The sequence below is a fragment of the Camelus dromedarius genome, unplaced genomic scaffold (genome assembly GCF_036321535.1).
Source record: "Camelus dromedarius isolate mCamDro1 unplaced genomic scaffold, mCamDro1.pat HAP1_SCAFFOLD_28, whole genome shotgun sequence".
In the NCBI taxonomy this organism is placed as follows: domain Eukaryota; kingdom Metazoa; phylum Chordata; class Mammalia; order Artiodactyla; family Camelidae; genus Camelus; species Camelus dromedarius.
This window is the reverse complement of record NW_026989775.1, coordinates 811166-833107: the sequence shown is the minus strand read 5'-3', so window position 1 is coordinate 833107 and position 21942 is coordinate 811166. Positions and strand designations below refer to the sequence as shown.

General features: G+C 37.0%; 2 long non-coding RNA genes across 4 annotated transcripts in view; both read right to left on the bottom strand.

Moving 5' to 3' along the window:
• Positions 1-9229, bottom strand: part of LOC135320626 (uncharacterized) — a 46704-nt gene extending 37475 nt beyond the window's left edge. Inside the window, exons 1-6 of one of the 2 annotated variants that reach the window (XR_010379868.1) lie at positions 9009-9229; positions 7576-7643; positions 5488-5619; positions 4034-4141; positions 2044-2158; positions 1601-1663 (exon numbers count right to left, since the gene is read on the bottom strand). This is a non-coding gene — a long non-coding RNA (uncharacterized LOC135320626). Of the gene's footprint in view, positions 1-1600; positions 1664-2043; positions 2159-4033; positions 4142-5414; positions 5620-7575; positions 7644-9008 lie in introns of those variants that run through there. The other variant, XR_010379869.1, reaches the window with a different exon arrangement.
• Positions 9230-9414: 185 nt separating this feature from the next.
• On the bottom strand, positions 9415-13531 carry LOC135320627 (uncharacterized). Of its 2 annotated transcripts, XR_010379871.1 has the most exons (5): positions 13400-13531; positions 11835-11920; positions 11435-11550; positions 11248-11329; positions 9415-9947 (listed from the first exon to the last, which is right to left on the bottom strand). It is a non-coding gene; the product is annotated as an uncharacterized LOC135320627 (long non-coding RNA). The 2 variants fall into 2 exon arrangements; XR_010379870.1 differs by lacking the exon at positions 13400-13531 and having other exon boundaries at positions 9416-9947; positions 11835-13359.
• Positions 13532-21942: the final 8411 nt, after the last annotated feature.

Sequence of the window (21942 nt, the reverse complement as noted above, 5' to 3'; positions counted from 1 at the left end):
GCTTCTTACTTCATGTTTTGAACAATCACCTTAACAATCCTAGATGAATAATAATGTTCTTAGCTTTTATTACTTAATTATATTTTTATTATCTAATGATTTATTATTTAATTATATTTAATATTTATTATTAATGATATTCATGTATTCATTCAATATATAATACCATGTATTATAAGAAAAGACTTTAAAGCACTATGATGGTAATTATTGGCTTTCATGATGCAACTTCCATAAAAGTATATTAACACCAATGTAATGGTACAAAATAATGGGTAATATTGTCACAGTCTAGTCACCAGTGAATATGGGTAATAGGTTTGGTTGAAAGGTCCAAATTCTATTCTAAATTTTTACCATTTCATTATTATGGTTACACGGAGATGGAGCAGCTAAATGATCTTTTTTTTTTAATGTTCAAAAGTACAGCCATAAGAAGAAACACGGTCTTACATAAAAATAGACAGCGATGATAACCTCCATACTTATCAAACACCCAGAAAAAAGGCAATGGAAATTGTATCTCTACATAAGGTATTTCCTAACAGAAACTTTCCTATGTTTCTGTTTTCATATATACCAAATAGAAATGGCTACCTTAGTTTTGGGCAGAAAAGTAAATGAAGACGGTTATCTGAGTTGCCAAACAAAGATCAAGCCCTGAAAAATTCATTTCTATTATTTATTTCTGTTGAGTGTCAGTTAATAAGACTATGATGATTTCTTCTGGATTTGTGATTGAAAAAAAAAGTTACTTATTTTTCTAAGCCTGTAGAAGACCACTATGGTCTACATCCTACCATCTGCTACTTGGTACATGTCAACATTTGAATAGAAAGGGTCAAATTAACTCATATGTGTCTCACATATATGGATTATCTTCAGTTTCACAGGGATACATAGACATTAAGGCAAACCTATTATAATATCTTTAATAAATGTTGTGAAACTAAAAAAAATTCAAGGCTTTATTCTTTGTAAAGTACATGCTTGTTTCCGCTATTATACACTTATTCTGGCTGCTATTAAAAAACTTAGAACAGACCCTCACCAATATTATTGAAAAAAAATTTTAAAACTATATACACCACCCAGACTGAGATAAAAAATAATTTCCATCATCCCAGATATCCTATGGTCCTTCCCAGTTAAATGACCCATCTCCAAAATCACTATTGTAACAATTATTAACATGAGTTGTCTCTGTTCTAGAACTTCGTATAAATTGAATTGTACAATGTGTTCTTTTATTCTGTGGCTTCTTTTGCTCAATATAAGCTTTGTCTTGCCATAATGTATTAAAATGGGAGAAGTAAAGATTATAAACTACAGATGTCAAGGGCTGTCTCTACTTAATTTTTATAAAATGCCTAGCTTATAAAATATAATGTTTTTATGTAAATAACACTTAATGGAGTTGTTTAAAGGTGGAATGGGCTTTCCTTAGGGACAACTTGGAGGAATTGTAACCACAGGTCCAAATAAGCATTTAGCAGGGATGATGTAGAAGAGATTCAAGTATGTATATGTAAGGTATGTATACCAATTCAGAATATAATGTATTTTTAGAAAAGAATAAATTAGTCTCTGCTAGACTCACCTTTGTGGTGTCATGTGCATTCTATGTGTCTTCTACAATGTTGGATACATCCACATGTAATTCCTTTAAAACCAGAAACCCAAATCAGTAGTTAGGATAGAGAAGGTATCATTTTTATTAGCCAGTAGCTGAAGTATAAAGTATTTTCGGTCAACTTTTTTTTTCTTTTTTTAATTACAGAAATAGGTTGCTTGTTTGCCTTAAAAATTTATGACAATTTTCCAGTGGTTTCATTTTTTTAATATAATACATTCAGCTTATTAAATTTTCTAAGGCAAATTCTCTTCCCAATTTTGCATCTTTGGCTATGAATATTTTGAGTAGCATAATATAGAACCTAGAAGTAGTAAGAAATCTTTTTCTCAACCTGTTTTAAAAAGTTCTTCACTCTATGTTCCTGTTGGAAGTTTACATTCAAGAAGATGTATACAATCAGACTTTACCAGGGTATCATCGGTGCAGTTGTCCTTCCAGACCTCTAAATGTGCAACCACGTGTCTCTCAGTTCAACCCTAGAGAGAACTCCATCACCGTCAACATCAAATACCTTGAAGCAAACTAAAGAAAAGAAATTCTTATGGAGGGAAATTACTTTCATATTCTGAAGTATAATACATTTTATTACAAGCTGCCCTAGTAAAATTACTTAGTTCCTCAATTACATTCTGGATTAAGTTCTTATTTGGAGGAGATTGTGTCATTAAAGTCCTTTGTACTTGTAGGAATTCCTGTACACTTCACAAGTCTCTCTCCTTATATCATTAGCCAGCTTAGAGAACTGTATCCTTCACCTAAATCTAAAGTTAAATTTCTTGCAAACTGAAAAAGAAGGGCCAAGTTACTATACAATATCTCACAGATTTTGAGAAGGTAATTCAAGCTTTTAAATTAATTTCTAATATTTAAAACTGATCACTTCAGAGTTGATTCTTACAATGTTGAAAATATTCCATCTACATTAAGAATCAACAAAAAGCTGGTACAGTCAGCCCCCTGTATCCATTGGTTCTGCATTCACAGGTATAGACAATAGATCAAAAATTATATATATATACATATATATATATATATAAATTTTCCCAGAAAGTTCTCAAAAGCAAAACTTGAATTTGCTATTCACTGACAACTATTTACATATCATTTACATTGTATTTACAAATAATTACATTGTATTAGGTATTACAAGTAACCTAGAGATGATTGAAAGTATACAGGAGGATGTGCATAGGTTATATGCAAATACTATGCCATTTTACATAAGGACTTGAGCATCCATGGATTTGGTATCTCAGGGGGTCTCAGAACCAATCCTCAGCAGATAATGAGAGATGACTGTATAAAGATTTTGCCTCTCCAGTGTAATTAATGTGCACCCAATATTTTTGCCTAAGAACAATCTCAAATCTTCAATGAAGTTTATATACAACAAGCTAAAAATCCGAAATATCAGCACTTTGCTAATTAACATCAATATCAGCAAAATTGCTCGTTAGTCTAGTTAGTTAACTTCCACTAGTCCACTGGCAAAAAATAAATTAAAAAAAAATTTAAGACAATAATTAACCTCAATTGAGAAACAAAGACTTCAGCCTCTTTAATACCAGAACTTTAATGTGAACAAATAATCTATCACAAAGCCAGGTTAGAGTAATGGTATACTATCAGGGAAGATAAAAGAAATCTAAATTTTTAAGATTAAATAATTATCTACTTCACACACCTGTGTGTGTAATAATTATGTATTAATTATGCTATTAAATTAACTGAGTACATCACAGTACAACATTACTAAAGAATATTGAACTAATAAGTATCATACCCAAAATACGCAGTATTTGTGAAGCTGTATTTTAGAAATATGCAGAGATAATGACCCTAGTGAATATATAAGAATTAGGTTCCAATTAAATGTAAACTGCTGCATTTTCCTAACCAAATATGGTTAAGATTTATTAATGTAATATGCTTATAAATTACGCTATAATATTTTAGCTAGGTTTAAAAGATAAATTTAGTATTTAATAAAATTGTTTTATCATAAATTTAATTTTGCTAATATCAATATACACAGTGCTAGAAAATAAGTTGGAATTCAAGTTAAGCAAGACAAATTTTCTATATAGACTACCAGAAAATATTTTCTATATGCTTAACATTTTCAAACACATCATGAATGATGTAGTTCATTTATCATGAATTGTACATTCATCTAGAAAATCAACCATTATTAATAACAAAGATCTTAAGTTACTCCACAGTAAAAAAGAATAGATGATTGAACCTTTACACTGACCTCAGTAAAACCTCAGCAAGAGATTGCTATTTGCCAAAGGGATGAAAATTCAAGCCTTAATCAGATGACTTTTTACATGAATGGATGCTAATTTTTTTCTCTGCATAGCTTCCAAATTTTGTGATGTTTAACACACTTACATTTCTGTCTTTCAGCCAGAGGTCCTCTGCAACAAGCTGATAACCCACAGGATATCTCCTTAAAATCTATGTGGCTGTCATGATTTTCACCAAAAGCATTAAATAAACCTGTAAAATAGGAACACAGAATAAATCACAGCCAACAAACTTCCTGTTAATAATGACATGCTTATGAAAGGAGGCATGACTCGCATAAACTGACTTAGTTTTTAAAAGTTATCAGTAGTTTCCACTGTCTTAGGAAGTTTTTTTTTTTCCCCCCTGTAATAATTATAACCAAAATTTAACTTTCTAGAAGAAAATACTATCATTTAGTGTTTGGTTTTGTCTGCCTACCTGTCTCTATCTTATATTAATTCCAAAAGTCAAAAGTGATTGTAGAATGTAAAAAATAAAAATATATTTTAAAAATTTAACTGGAAAAAAGTCAGAGACCACAATTATCCTAATTTGGAAAGACTAAGAAGAAAAAAGAAAAAAGAAGAAAAGTTGAACTCTATCAAAGATATACTGTGTTGTTATTAACAAGCTTCATACAACTCCTTCATGAAGCAAAGAAAACTAACACACTATATTATAAGAGAAAGAAATTCTGTACTGCAGTCTTCATTGTACTACTTAATCTGTATATATAAATATATTAAATTTCAGAAATAAAGGGCAATTTATAATCTAATCCTGTGGATTTTAAACTTTTCATAAAAAATAAATGGAATCATTTTGTTTTCAAATGAAATGATTTCTCAATCTCTAATTCTAAAAAGGTAAAAACATAACTGCACTGCTGAAGTGGAAGCCCTGTCTGTTCTAGCTCCCCTAACAAATATTTCTAAAACACACTAGAAACCTGAAGAATACAGACTATTTCAAGAATCTAATTCTGTGCCCTCAAAGAGCAGAAAATTGAAGCTAAGAAGTAGTTAAATGACTTGCTAAAAGTAAGAAATTTTTTTAAAAATGTCTGAATCAGAAGCAGAACCCAAGCTTTCAGATTTCAAATACAGTTTTTATGATTATCAGCCACAACTACTCCTTGTAAACCTCATTTAATATATATATATATATAGTAGTGAAAAGTTTAGAGCTAAGTGAGGACCTTAGAGATGGTCTAGTCCAGTGGTTTCTTAATTTTTTAAGGGTGGGGGAAGGATACAGCAGTGGAACCTTCTTCTATATAAAAGAAATACAATAGACACTACTCAGCTGAGGAAGAGGTGAGGTCACGTGTGGAAGCTAGAGCTTTGCCTATTTAGTGTCCACCACCCTGACCTTGCACCAGATGCTGAGGCACCGCACTGGAGCACAGTTTCATAATGATTGTCTTGGTCAAACTGATTTTATATATGAGAATATTCAGGTGCAGAAAGGTAAACCGACTTACACAAGGCTCCAAAGGTGGAACAAGGCTCACGTGTTTACCAAAGAACATTTGTAGAAAATAGAAGGATTCCCACCTTCACTCAGAGATGGACGAATTGGTGGTGAAGCCAATGGGCCAAATGTCTCTAAATCAAATCATCCAGTTCGGGATTGAGCCCTCAGCAACCAACAGCATTTCTCCAGATGAATGATGTCTGATTCCTCCACTGACAATCAAATCAAAAAAGATTATAAAATCTCACTCTTCTCTTCTGGACAATTAATTAGTTCATCCTGATAATGTAACTTCAAAAGATACATTTTAATTTCCCAGTTAAACTGTTAAAAAACTACCTAAAACAAAAACTCTGAAAGACAAATATATTGTATCTAATACAAGTGGCATACAAATTAAATTCAAATTAACATAAAAGAGGCTTTAAAATTGGAAAAAAATTTGCAATTTCCCATTAAGCAGGCTGTTTAATTCCAACATGTAAAATAATAAACTAAGATATTTATTTTTTGCTTCCCACACTTTTATCTGTATTCACTTTGGTGATTTTAATCTCTATCTTGGATTTGAAAATTCTTGATCATAGTCTCTCCTGGCTACACAGGTAACACACTAATAGCAGAATCTCTGTTTGATTTATCCTGTCATTATGGTAACCACTTACACATTTAATACTTATTAAATAAATGTACAAAGGGGATAGACCTAAGCTTCTCCTTCTTGGTCCTAAAATTCTTACTACCCCTCCTATAAAGGCAGGAGCCTCCTCTGTAGGACAGAGTGTAAATGTATCTCCTGAGAAGGATTCCACAACAAGGGCTGTCTTTACAGCGTGCTTTTAGATAAGATGTTTTTATGGGACATTTCAATAAAAGGATCAAGGACCTAAGCTTCCCAGTATGGTGGGAGTTGTGATGGGCATGGGAGGATGCTCACTTGGGAGGATGAGATGTTAAAGACACTAACAGTGAAAAGGACAGGGCAAGATGAAGGGCGATTGGGAAACAGGACCACAGAGATGTGACATCTACTTCCCACTGTCATCTAAGTGATACCTACTTGAAAGAAACATTTCTACAGTTAAATTCTATAATAGGGGGTTATTTAAATGAAGCACACATATTCTCAATGAGTAGATCACCTAATTTTTAGAGATTTAGAGTGCATTAGCATTTTCAGAGTACTTTTTACATCAATAACTAGTATTTATAAATTCCTGTGTGCTAAATAAGTATGTGGAATTATTTCCATTTTGCTTTTAGACTTACTACAGCTTAACCTATTCACTGCACTGATACAGAGTAATTTTTCTAATGAATAAAAATGATAATGTACAAACTTGTTAAAGATTCTTTAATTTCTCCATCACCAGATTTATGAACATTTAGGCCTATGTGTCAGGCCCCGTTTCTTACCAGCTTTTTCACCAACACCTTACAATTAGGTTATATTGCATTACCCAGAGGTCAGGAAATGTTCTTTCACACATCCATGTCTTTATTTGGTCTTGTGTCCTCTGAGGAGAAACCTCCCCACTTTCACATCCTTCCATTTTACAGCCTAACCACTAATCCTTCTGTGAACACCTTCTAATGCTTTCCAACCTCACCAGCTACCCCAGGGTCTTAGCTTCTCTCTTCCGCAACTGTCCTCCACTGTACATAGTATCCAATATTCAAGTGAAGTATGAGTCCTCATTTACAGGTCTGTGGCCTCTCTAGATTACAAAGTATTTGGATTCAGTAACCTTGTCCTTTTATCACTGTTGCTGCTAGAATTCATTTCATAGGACCTGATACATAGTAACCACACAGTAAATACTTGCTGAATGAATGAATGAATAGCCAAGGCAATCTTCACAGCCAAGGCTTCCCCATCCCAGCTCAGTATTCTTTCTGTTACATCAAAGAGACTCTGCCCCATGAAACAACAGACCCTGCACATTTTAACAAATGTATACAATTATTAGGAACTATTATTAGAACAGAGACTAGCACTACTGTTCTCATAGTTATGTCACATAAAAAGTGTATTAAAGCTCGTTCTGATTTGTTATTTATACAAATCAGCTATGTCTGTCACCAGTTTAAATATTAGTAATTTAGAAAACAAAAGTTATTGACTTATCTACTCATCAGAAAACATTATGACAAATCTATTTACATACCTCTTCTGTCAGTTTATATACCAACTGGAAAAGAAGAGGTGTACAGTCAACTCTGAGGGTATAATTGCCTGCAAAATAAATAAGAGAGTATTTTAATACCTCCAAATGGACTTCAAACCTGTATTTAATTCTAACTTTATTTTCTAATTATAAACAAGATATAACAGATTTCAAATTGAAGGCATCATTCCTGGAGAATTAAAAATAGGGTGGACCCTACAGATTATCATATTCAGTGAAGTATGTCAGACAGAGAAAGGCAAATATCAAATTATATCACTTATATGTGGAATATAAACAAACAAAAAAATGATACAAATGAACTTATTTACAAACCAGAAATAGATTCACGACATAGAAAAGAAACTATGGTTACCCAAGGAGAAAGGGGGAAGGGAAGAGAGATGTTAGGAGTTCAGGATTAACAGATATACACTATTATATATGAAAAAGATAAACAACAAGGACCTACTGTATAGCACAGGGAATTATATTCAGTATCTTATTATAACCTATAATGGAAAAGAATCTAAAAATGTATATGTATATGTATATGTATATGTATATGTATATGTATATGTATATGTATATGTATATAACTGTGTAACTTTGCTGTACACCTGAAACTAATATTATAAATCAAATGTACTTCAGTAAAAACAAATAAATAAGATTTTAGAATAGATAGATAGGTAGGTAGATAAATAGACAGACAGACAAACAGTCTGGCTAAAACTAAAACACAAGGTGGAAATAACTCTTCAGGAGCCAGAGAGGCTGCAGCACACACTCAGGATAGGAGGCTGCAGAGGCGGACTCTGCTGCTAAGGCCGCAGCTCCTGCAGTAACACTAAGGGCCATTGCTCATTACGGCAGCAGTACCTAGGGGTCTTTGGCAAAGGAAGTGGTAAGGCCATAATGTTCATGTTTTTATTCATTCATTCAATTCAATATCAAGACTTTAGACTAGAGCATGTCAGTAACTAACATGTGTCCTGTGACACTTACCTAGAAATAACCATAATATGATGAAAGCCTACAGATGCACATGCCACATGTCAGGGTCAAAAGGAAGTCTGTAGTGGGTGCTTATTTCAGAGTTGGTCCAATACATACAGGAACTATTTCTGTATGAAATATTTTACCCCAACTTTTAAAAATAGCTCCACAGGAAGAATGTCAAAAGTACTAAAGTTTTAAGTAGTAATCCAAGATAGGCAAATGGTAAATATTCTAAAGAAATTAGGATCAATAGCTTAGTTATGAATCATATTGATTCATTTGAATCATAATAATGTTCTCTCTGGTAAAATGGAGAAGTGGAGGTATTATTGAGGCATCTCATAGAAAGAGGATAATCCTAGTTTATGAGTTGGAGTTGATAGACTTAAATACTGGTATACTATTTAATGACAATCTGAAATAAAATTTACCTTCTGTGTATGAGTCTGCATTGATATATGCAACCTCTCTCTCCTGGAGTGTTTTCACATTCTCCTGTAGTTGAAGCAAAGCAGTCACTTAACTCACAGCATTTACAATTGTGGAAATACAAGCAAAACAAACAAATTAATTCAGTAAAAGAGTGGTTTGCAGGTACCATTATAAATCAAACGCCTATGCCTTTGACCATAATTTTATGAAAATGCTATTAACTGCTTGATAATATTAATGCAATTAAAACAAGAAAGAAAAATATTAGTGATGCTGTAGCCACTTTTCATAGCAACAGCACAGAGACCCAGAGGAAAACTGCCCCTGATCCCCTGCACCATAATATGAAGGGGGAAGGCTCAGAGATGCTCAGCCTCACCCTGGATCTACTGGAAGAGAACTGCTCAAAGTAAGGCCTGGAAATCTGTACTTTTAAATGGTGTCCCTGGCAATCCTTACAGACATTAAAGTATGAGATCCCTTGACGTTGGGGATCCAAGTAACTTTACCATATTAAAAGTGAGGAAGTTGGAAATTTGATTTATCAAGAATTTTTTGAAAGAGAAGATATTGATGAAAAAGAAAAAGAAAGGAGGGGAGGATAGAGAAAAAACTAGAGGGAGAGAAGAGTGGCTATTAGGACAAAGACAAGACATTTCTCTCTCACACATACATGCACACACGCACACACATTCTAGAAAAATACAGCAGAAGAAGACTAATGCCATCACACACATGGGAATATGCAGAGAGAACTCTTTTCTTCTCTCTGTTTCTCTCTCTCTCTCTCTCTAGCTTGCTACCTTATAAGAGCAGTTACAGTAAAAACATTTAAAGCTGTGAGTGGTCATCCCACAAATGAGAATTCTCACCTCTGCACTTGGCCACACGGGATAGATGACAGCTGATTCTGCTGCAGAGTTTCCATTATGACAGAGCTACAGTAGAAATAAAAAAGATTCCTTAAATATATGTAAAGGTAAATGTGCTGCTGAATATGATCAAGAAGCTAGTAGAAAATGGGAAACAATATTCAAATTGTCTTTTAACTCACATGAATTTAAATTAATGTAAGGCATATTATCTTGTATCTTGGATTTATTTTATCTGTATTCTAAGCTGCTTAAATTATAGAAAGACACATGTATTTCTATATACATGTATTCACAAGAAATTACATATTTCTAAAAGTAAATGACCTTAATGAATAAGATCTGATTCATGTAAATAACTGTATTATGAAATGCATGTTCATAACACCAACATAATAATAAGACTTTGCAATATACATGGAATCAAATGTGATACAAGTAACTGTGATTTTATTCCCATACTTATTTGATTCGTATTATTATTTTAAAGTATGCAGAAATGAGTCAGAAGGAAAGCATTTTAAAAACCAGACACAATGATAAGAAAGATATGACATTCTTCAAATCAATTCTATAAAATTTGGACTCATAAATGATGAACAAAACAGAGGATAGTCACAGGAAAGTGCTTTTTGGTGCACCTGCCTTTAAAAAAAACACACAAGCCTACCATGAACATGTAAGAACTTAGAGTTACTGGACAGAGAGCCTAAGGGAAGAAGACGAAAGAAGGGGGCCTATGAAAGACACTTTAAAATAAAGCATTAAGAGCCAGTGACAAATGAAAATTAATCATAATTGAATTAAAAATAAATCTTTGAAATTTTAGAGTAATTCAATTTACAAAATCATTGTATTATACTTCCCAATCAGGCACTTTTGTAAATGGTAAAATATACCTATGGTTACAATTTAGTACGGAATCCATAAAGGAGAGACTATAATCAGAGTATAGTCATCTTAAAAGAGCATGTTGTTTTCCTAGATAGAAGAAATCCAAGGAAACTGTAAAAACTTGAAAATTAATGCCAAGGATCTATATCAGATTTTCAATAAGCTAATTCACTTGTCAGAAGCAGCTTCCTAGGTTTGACTATTTTCTGAGCTTACAGATTTTACTTAATTATCACAAAACAAATACAAATAGAAACTAAAATATTTTTAAAATAATGAAAAACTTGGTTTGTACTTAGTAATTAAGAGGTTGTTCTGTTTTACCAAACTGATGTAAAAGCAAAAGCAAACTCTATTTCTTAAATTTTCTTGAGTATTTATCCAAATTAAAACAATATCAGGTAATGGAACACATCTGTGATTACCCTGAGATACATGTTGACCAAGAAGATACGTTTTCTGTCTTAGTTACCTCAGCCCATTTATGGAACCCAGAAGTCCAAATTTTTCTGCATCCCAGCTGGCAAAAATGGTAGTTCTTCTCGGTCTCCAGCCTGTAATCATTGTTAACATACATGGTTAGGTACATCTGCCTAAAAACAAAGGAAAATTCACTCAAGTCACTTTCTGTCATCACTTGCCAAGGAAACATTATTTACCTCTACTAATCAGTTTTCCAAAATTCTGGACAACTTCTTATAAATCAGCAGTTCCACTGGTTAGGTCAGTACCTCCAAATACCCAGAAGTCCTGATGATCTCCCAGAATAACACATCTGTTTGGAAAGGAAGGCATTTAAAAGAATGACAACTTAGAATGTATTATAAAGAGCAGTAATTTATGTTTTTAAATTAAACTTCCTCCTGCTTGAGTTTCCTCCATAGAAAACCATCAAGGTAGTGTCTCCTTTTAGAATTTACCTTTTTTCCCCACATTTAATTATATCACATCAACCAGGAAAAAAATATTAAGAGTTGATTAAAATTTATCTTCTCTTATTCCTGTAATCTTTGTAAAAACAAAATGTTTTAAGACATTTTAAAAAATTCACCAACTCACCAAGTTTCACAGATCCTCAGGTAGTTCTGATTACATCGTAAATGCTTGTGATTTTCTTGATGTTATGAACATGCATTTTAACCTTCCTAGAATTTCACAAAGGGAACAAATTACTTCACATAGAGCATTATGTCTAACAGGTTCCTTCCAATGTTTTATTCTAAGTCTCAGAAGTACAGAAAACTGTTTAATAGGATGATAAATTCCCATATGCCCACCATCTAAATTCAATCATTGTTAATACTGTTGAACTATTTGCAAGCGAGTTGCGCAAATCATGACAGTTCTCTCCTATGTATTTAAGAATGCACCTTACAGTGAGATTAAAAAAAAAATCAGTATTTTATATTTTTCCTCCCTCATAGCTCTATTGTTGGTATTTATTTAAACTTCAAAATCATTATTCAACGTGAAAAAGGATCTTGTTCTTAGCAATTTAAAAAAAAAAAATGTGTATTTGTCCATTTAGAGCTCAAATCAATTAAAGGATATAAGCCCCAGATGCTTTTTTTGATATTTTGACCAGGGAAAATTTCTGTTTCTGACTTTTCTCTTAAACTGTTACTGAAGCTATATACTCTGTTTTCCTTGTGTCTGTATGTGTCTGTTTATAAATCACATTTTTCATTGTGTACCTCTAGAGGGTATTAATACATGAGATAATAAAGTCTATGTTAAAGGAACTCAGTTCTAATTGAGTTAAATAAACACTTTTTAAAAAATTCTTATAAAATAAAACTGAACTTCTAATATCTTAAGAGTTTTGAAATTTTAAAACAAGCTTCTTACAGAACTTATAAAATACTTGCAGAATCCAAATTCACATTGCTAAGGCAAATCATTAACCAACAAGGCTCATTTAACCATTTTAGTTTAATAAAAACAGCTATCTCCTCTCTGATTCATCAGTGTGAAATTTCCCTTTCCCTCTACATTTCAAGCCAGTCAAACTAAAGTTCTGATCATGCCATGCTGTTCCCCAACCCTGCACAAGCTGTCCTCCGCAGCTGGCGTTTACTGCCTGTCTTGATTCTGTGGAAATCTTAGTTTGTGTAAAATTAAGCTCAATGAGCACACGGTCCGTGGTCATGCCTCCTTAACACCAGTGCTGTCCGGGGTTAGTAACAGTAACGACTATGCTGGTAAGCGCACGGGGCCATGTAGCAGTTAAGCGTTCACCACTGTGACCATCTAACCCACCCCCACAGAAGTGACCAGTGAACTTCGCTCCTTCCCCTCTTCTCTCCTACTCCTTCCCTTAAGTTAACCTAGGGTTTTGCATGCATAGCGTTTTGACAGTTATCTGAAACACTGTTTTAAACCCTCAGTTGAAAAGGGAAGACAAAATGTTACACCTGGCCCGGAGAAGGAGAGGGGTGGGGAGTGGCCCAGAGGAAGCCGAACGGGACGCGCGGCCTCGGATCACAACACAGCCCCGTTCCTTCCCGAGTTTCGCAGCCGGGAAAGCAGAGGCCTGGGGCCCGGACCGCCTCGGGGCCTTCGGGGGAGGCCGAGGGAGGGACGGAGACCCGCGCAGGGCTGGGGAGGGACCCGCAGGGACTCACCGTCTGTGCAGCGGCTCCTGACCCACGGTGGACGGGCGGCGGTGGCGGTTGAATCTGCGGTGCCGGCTGAGGCGGCGGCGGCGGCGGCGGCGGTACCGGCTGAGGGGGCTGAGGCGGCGGCGGTACAGGCTGAGGCGGCGGCGGCTGCGGTGCGGCTGAGGGGGCTGAGGCGGCGGCGGCGGCGGCTGCGGTGCTGGCTGAGGGGGCTGAAGCGGCGGCGGTACCGGCTGAGGCGGCGGGGGTTGAGGCTGCGGTGCCGGCTGAGGCGGCGGCGGTACCGGCTGAGGGGGCTGAGGCGGCGGCGGCGGCGGCGGCGGCTGCGGTGCTGGCTGAGGGGGCTGAGGCGGCGGCGGTACCGGCTGAGGCGGCGGCGGCTGCGGTGCCGGCTGAGGGGGCTGAGGCGGCGGCGGCTGCGGGTCCGGCTGAAGCGGCGGCGGCTGCGGTGCCGGCTGAGGGGGCTGAGGCGGCGGCGGCGGCGGTACCGGCTGAGGGAGCTGAGGCGGCGGCGGTACCGGCTGAGGCGGCGGCGGTTGCGGTGCCGGCTGAGGGGGCTGAGGCGGCGGCGGCGGCGGCTGCGGTGCTGGCTGAAGGGGCTGAGGCGGCGGCGGTACCGGCTGAGGCGGCGGCGGCGGGGGTTGAGGCTGCGGTGCCGGCTGAGGCGGCGGCGGCGGCGGCGGCGGTTGAGGCTGCGGTGCCGGCTGAGGGGGCTGAGGCGGCGGCAGCTGCGGTGCCGGCTGAGGGGGCTGAGGCGGCGGCGGCGGTTGAGGCTGCGGTGCCTGCTGAGGCGGCGGCGGCGGCGGCGGCTGCGGTGCTGGCTGAAGGGGCTGAAGCGGCGGCGGTGCCGGCTGAGGCGGCGGCTGCGGTGCCGGCTGAGGGGGCTGAGGCGGCGGCGGCGGTTGAGGCTGCGGTGCCTGCTGAGGCGGCGGCGGCGGCGGCGGCTGCGGTGCTGGCTGAGGGGGCTGAAGCGGCGGCGGCGGCGGCGGCTGCGGTGCTGGCTGAGGGGGCTGAAGCGGCGGCGGCTGCGGTGCTGGCTGAGGGGGCTGAGGCGGCGGCGGCTGCGGTGCCGGCTGAGGGGGCTGAGGCGGCGGCGGCTGCGGTGCCGGCTGAGGGGGCTGAGGCGGCGGCGGCTGCGGTGCTGGCTGAGGGGGCTGAGGCGGCGGCGGCGGCGGCTGCGGTGCTGGCTGAGGGGGCTGAGGCGGCGGCGGCTGCGGTGCTGGCTGAGGGGGCTGAGGCGGCGGCGGCTGCGGTGCCGGCTGAGGGGGCTGAGGCGGCGGCGGCGGCGGTTGAGGCTGCGGTGCCGGCTGAGGCGGCGGCGGCGGCGGCTGCGGTGCCGGCTGAGGGGGCTGAAGCGGCGGCGGCACCGGGTGAGGCGGCGGCGGCGGCGGCGGTGCCGGCTGAGGGGGCTGAGGCGGCGGCGGCGGCGGTTGAGGCTGCGGTGCCGGCTGAGGCGGCGGCGGCGGCGGCTGCGGTGCCGGCTGACGGGGCTGAAGCGGCGGCGGCACCGGGTGAGGCGGCGGCGGCTGCGGTGCCGGCTGAGGGGGCTGAGGCGGCGGCCGCTGGAAGGACTTGAGGGACTCGAAGGCCTTCGCCAGCTTTTCCAGGGTCGCCATGGCGGCCTCCCGCCCCGCGGGGACAGCCCACGGAGTCGCCAGGCCGACCGGCGGCTCTGGTCAGCAGCGGTGGCAGTTAACGGTGCTCGGGGCCGCCAGCAGGTGCGGACCCCAAGCGCGCGGCCATCTTGGAGCCGTCCCGACAGCCCCCGCGGCCCTGCGTCCTGCCACGCTCCGCCGGTGGGGCGGGGCCGGGCCGCGGGATTGACAGCCGGAGGCAGCGGCCTCCGCCAATGGCTGCCGCGCCCGCCCCTTGGGCCCAAAGAGCCGCCACGGCTGCTGGAGTCACTTCTTCCCGGCGAGGGGCGAGGGGTACTGCAGGGAGATCGGGAGGGCGGTTCGGGGGCGGGGTTGCGTGGCACGGCGAGGAGGGTGGGGAGGGCGGGGTGACTTGTGATTGAGGGTCTCTCTCGGCGAGGGGCGTCCCCGGACGACGCCTAGCGGGTGGCGGGGAGGCGGGGCAGTGGGCTGGGAGCCCGAGACCCCCGCGGGGCGCTAGCCCACCCCGCGGCGCGGGCGGAGGGCCGGCTCGCCGGACAGCCTGCTGTAATATGCTGACTGTTATATATTTGGCCTTACCCTTGTTAGTTGCCTCAAATCACTCCTTGTTCACCTTCATGATCATTACCATAGATATACGTCTTACAATCCTCGTACTTACTATGTTCCCTCATGCTACAGGGCCATACACATGCTATTCTCACTCTCAGAAATAATCTTTTACACATCAATGCCCTACTCCCCTCAAGAGATTTGCCTATCTAATTCCAATCACTCTCAGTGCTCAGCTAATTTGTGAATTCATAAAGCCCATTACATTAACATAATTTCTTAACACCATGTCATTCTCCTTTATCACATTATTAAAGTATACGTTATAATAACATAAAAACTCTTCCATGCATGAAGGTAGATATTAAACAATTAAGTTCACAGTATAAAGTTGTAAGTACATATACTGTATATTATGAAAAATGTTAAGGAATAACATACTATAGTTAAGTGCATTCATAATTTTTCATAGAAATATGGGAATATTTATTCCAAGTTGGATCATCACTATATGTGTGTGTGTATATATGTATATATCTCTCATCCTTCATTCACATTAAAAGTTCTGATAAAATATTGCCAACAATTAACTTTTATACCCCAAATTACCAATAAAGGAATAGGAAAGAAGGGAGAAAAGAAGAAAGGAAAGAAGGAAAGAGGAAGGAAGGAAAGAAGGAAATTGAGGGGTTTTAGAACTCTTGAGATTGAGACATATTAGATAAAGACTCAGATGTGTACATTTATATATGATAATTATTTTCCTGAAATTATATAAAAACACATAAAGAAAACTGAAAGCTAAATATAAAATTATTTACAACCCAAATTTGAGGTTAATTTATATCTTCAATTGATATGCATTTTTTAAAATTTAATATTACACTGTTCCATTGCTATAATATAATCAAATTCATAAACAGAAAACTATATATGATATATACATCCTCTCACCATTTATAACATCTCTGAAAGCATTTTTGAAGTAGAATATTTTATGTTTAAAGTTTTTATCATTAGAAAGGCTTAGAATGTTTTCACACTACTAGATTTAATTTACTTCATCGTATAATTTTTTTCCAATACATGAGAAATAATATCTTATATGGTTTTGATTCATTCTTTAAGCAGTTTGTTAATATTGTGTAATAAGTGAATTCATGGAATATTGTTATAGAGTTAGACATTTTTTGTTTGAAGATGTCATCTTTTGTAGTATAATAAGGCCATTATTGTAGGAATGTGAAGGAGTCAGACATTGCTTTTAGTAAAAACATCACTCTAAAGGGCATATTGGCAATAGCAGCATGTGGTTAAGATCATGTCAATTTTTTGTAAATCTTTAACAAATTCTGAAATCACTCTGGTTGCTTACAAATTTATAAAACACAATTACTTACAGGAAGAACAAGGCTATAGTCACTGCATGACAAAGGAATGCTGCTTAATAAATAAGTGAGGAGAAGAATTAAGTTTAATTCAAGGAAAGCAGCATTCTTAAAATATTTTGAATTGATTTGAGAAACAGGGATTTTATGATTATTTATTTAGTAGAGTTTATATAGACATTTATGTGTGTGTGTGTATCCTTCATCTCTGTATCAATTCAAATAAGATTTTGCCAAAAAAATAAACTTTAGAGCAAAAAATACCAATCAAAAAGAAAGAAAAGAGAAAAGGAAAGCAGGAAGGCAACTTAACATCAAAAAATTTCATCATTATTTAGAGTAAAGATCTATATCAACTAAACATGTGTATTGTGACCTCCACATTCCACTAAAACTTATGCCATTTACCTATAAATATAAGCTTTTATTTGCTTCTACAATAAATAATACATAAATTTAATGAAACTGCAGCTCAAAAGAAGGAAATAACATTAGAAATTCAGTCATCCAGTGCAGTTGCTAAAGTATGGGTATGACCTGACTCTTAGCAGAGAACAACCAAGAAAATGTGCCAAACTGTTGGATACCCAGATCTGTTCCCAGGGCAGGGAAATAGGCATATCAACATAAGTAAAAGAATATACCATGTTTAAAGCTTAATTATAATGCAAAATAGATATTTATCTATATCTATTTCAAAATGTTAAATTTAAAAGTGGACCAGAAAAAAATATAAACAAAATTACTTCTCTAGAGAAAACAAAGAATAGCCTTGTCTTCTTCTATTAAAGACTGACTAGCCACAATATATTATGGAAATAGCTATAAAGCTTTGAGGAAAATATTATAATTCTATAATTGTGTTACCACTAAGGTTGTTATGTTTGTAGTTAAGCCAAAGTAATACTAAGACATTCAAAGAATCAGAAGGAATGGTAACTATATATTTATCCTAAAAAAATAATAGTAAGTACTAAGAAAAGGATACATTTTTTAAAATGTAAGAAGTAAGACAAGATTATATAAATGCTATGTTAAAGGGTATTGAATCTACAGGTAGACAAAGTGAGGATCACGTCTATTTTGAAAATATTTCAAAATAAATGCCAATAAATAAAAATAATTCTTAAAATGATATTTCAGTCTAACTTGTTTGATTTTGTAAATGCATGTTACTTTATATCAATTTGCATTATTGATTATTATATGGTTAATAACACAGATACAATTAAAAGAAAATGTATAAAAAACTTGAGATAGCAAAAATAACTTTCTTTTCTAATATTTACAAATAAAAGATTTAACAGTGAATTTTTATCAATCATAAGTCTTTATATTTTCAAGTAAAATATAAAATTATAATGGAGAAAAAAGTAATCAAAAATAATTCAAATAAAAATGTTAAGTAGAATAATCATTTATACCATTTGCCATCTACCTCTGCTTGGTACTGTAACCAATCACGAGCCACTGTAGCCGCTGACCTCCAACACTCCCTGAAAGTTCACGGTGGAGATTAGGAATGGGGCACTTTGTGCTGTGGGAAAACTGACAAAATAGAGATTCAGATAGATGTTTTCAGGAGAAAATTTTATGAGCCCCAATTCTTGCATCTCCTTATATCTAGAAGAGCACTAAATTCATTAACAGTGATGTCTGCTCCTCATAACTGGCAAAAGAACTCAATGTGTGTTTGACTGCACATACTCCCCTTCACTAAAATTACATATATAATACTGAGTTTCCCCCTGCCTCTTCAGAAAAGTTCCTCAGAGCCACCTGAGATGCTGTCTCTTAGATTATAGTCCTCATTTAGCCCCAAATAAAACTTAACCCACAACTCTTACGTTATACAATTTTATTTCAGTAAACAGCATGTATATTAAAATTGTCCAAAACATTGATGTCACAATTGATGAAAAGATACCTCTGCCTATATAATTTCGAATTGAAATAAAAAAAAAAAAACTGGGCCACCGTGATAATGAATCTGTGTAAGGAGAGACATTTTCATCATGATGAATGGAAGATAAATCACTCTAAGCTTAAAACTATGCATCTGGACAAATTAGCAGTTGTGAGAGTGATAACCAAATATACTTCTAGAAATAAAAAGGATGCCAAAAAATTTACACCCAGACATCTTCACAGAGAGAATTGCTGGAGGATGTACTTCAGCCCAGTCTGCTTGATGATCCACGAACTGGTCCAACACAGAGGGGAAGGAGAGACCATAGGAAGAAGCAGAGCACTGCAGTTTAGTGGGTGGCAGGTCTTATCAGCAAGATAACTTACTTATGAGACTTGTCTTGAGCAGCCACAAGAGTCTCCTCTCAACCCCACCAGAATCTTAAAAGTTTATATAGAAGCCTTAAAATACTGTCCAGGTAGTCTTGGCAACAAGCACATTACTGTCACAAGGCTGAGTACTTGGTGGGGCTTCTTCAGAGAAGGCAAGTGAAACACATTCCAGCAGTCATGTCCTCTTGATGATCCCTTCAAGACTGATCCATATCAGGTATAAGTAGTGGGGAAAAAGAAGAAAAGGAAAACAGAGTTAATGACTTCTTGGATATGTAAAATATTTTAAAATTTCTGTGCAAGATTTATGATTACAATATTGAGTATATTTTTAATGATTCCGTTCTGGAAGTCTCTATATCAAAGATTAAATTTAGTTAATTATGGGCTTGTGAGTAATATTTTTTCTGTCTCTAAATTTCATAACCTATATTATTCACTAAAGATTTTTGAGAACTTAATTACAAAGTTAAAGTCGTTTCAAATGCATAAATAAAGAGATATTAGAATGGTTATTTTAATAGAAAAATGCCAGTGTGAAGCATTAAAAACAATGTAACAGCATCAGTAAAGCTGAGTAATTATATTTCTTATGGTTTTCACAAATAAAAATTTACTTTGTTATTAATTATATTTAAAGTCTTTTAAAACCATAAGGGATTCTCAATATAGAATGTCTAATGTTCATAGAGCAAAATTGTGTGCATAATTTGATTCTAGGACAAAAGCATTCATATATATAACATACACACACATAACTAATACCCAGGAATTACATGCAAAAAAATGTTTAATTATTTGTTACATTACAGTAAGATTTGATTATATTTTTTATTTGCATTTCTAAATTATGAAACATTTGATACATACAGGTTATGATTATAAAATATATATCCATTACTCTACCACCCAAACTGAGAAATAAAACATGACATTTCCAATATATTTACCCTTGCTCTTTTATGTTGCTTAAATCTAAAACTGATATAACTACTTTTTATAGTAATAGGTATTTCTTTCTGGTGTTTCTTTTTCCATATTTTATTTTCAATAATTTTTGTAGCATGTTTAAGTGTTCCTCTTGCAAATATCATAGAGATTCCCCCCAAATATCTGAGAATCTATGCATTTTAATGTCTTTTAATAGGAAAATTGACTCAATTTAGGCTTATCCATATGTATTATTGACTAATTTATTTATGACTGTCTATTTTGTTTTCCACATAAAACTTTGTTCATTTATTCTCATTTTTTTGTGTGACTTTCTTTTGTTTTTCCTTCAGATGTGTTTTTCAGGCATTAAACCCCTCATTCTTTATATCACTGAAGATAACTTCATTTATTTCATACTTGTATAATATTTTGGCTATTTCTAGAATGTAAAATTCAGGATGACTTTTCTACAAAACATAAATTTCAAGAAGCTGTCTTCTTTAATCCAGTTTTGCCAATATTATATAAAAAAAAAACCTGTTTGTTGTTTTTTCCTGATAGTTATTATTCTGTAGTTAAATTTTTTCTAATTATATATTTTTATGTATTTTCTACTTTATATCAAGAAACTAGTCATTTTAACTGGTTTTTATATTATAGGTACATTATGGTATTTTGCTCCATCTTTGGAAATTTGGTTCTGTTATTTAAAGGATTATCTAGTCCATATTTTGACTTTGTTCACTTTTCTTTTTGATAAAGCACCAAAGGCATGATCAACGAAAGGAATAATTTCAAAGCTGAACTTTTAAAAAAATTACAATTTGTTTTCTTTGCATAATACATTGTCAAAAGGATGATAAGACATGCCACAGATTGGGAGGATGTATTTGCAAAAAATATATCTGATAAAAGACTATTAGCCAAAATATACAAAGAATTCTAAAAAGCTCAACAATAGAACATTAAACAACCTGATTTAAAAAATGAGCAATTTACCTGAGCAGACACCTCACCAAAGAAGATAACAGATAGCAAGCAAACATATGAAAATATGTTCAGCATTATATGTCATTAGGAAACTACAAATTAAAACAAGAAGTTACTACTACATACCTATTAGACTAACCAAATCTAGAACACTGACAACACCAAACATCCTGCCAAGATGTAGAACAACAGGAACTCTTATTTATTGCTGATGGAAATACAAAATGATTAAAACAGTTTGGAAGATAGTTTGGCAGTTTCTTACAGAACTAAATGTGCTCTTACCATAAAATCCTTCAAGTCAACTCTTTGCAGTTTACATAAATGAGCTGAAAACTATGTCCACATGAAAACCTACACAAGGATATTTACATCAGGTTTGTTTGTAATTATCAAAACATGGAAGCAACAAAAATATCCTTCAGTAGGAGAATGGATAAACCATAGTACAATCAGACAATGGATTATTATTCAGTGCTGAAAAGAAATGAGCTATTAAGCCATAGAAAAATAATATAGATCCTTAAATGTATAATGATAAATGAAAGAAGCCAATCTACAAAGGCTATGTATTACATGGTTCCAACCTCATGATATTCTGGAAAAAAACAATACTATGGAGATAATAAAAAGATGAAAAATTGCTAAGTGTTATGAGAAAGGGAAGATTGATTAGGTAAAGCACAGAGGATTTTTAGGGCAGTGAAACAATTGTGTGTGGCACTGTAATAATGGATAAATACCATTGTACACTTGTCCAGACATATAG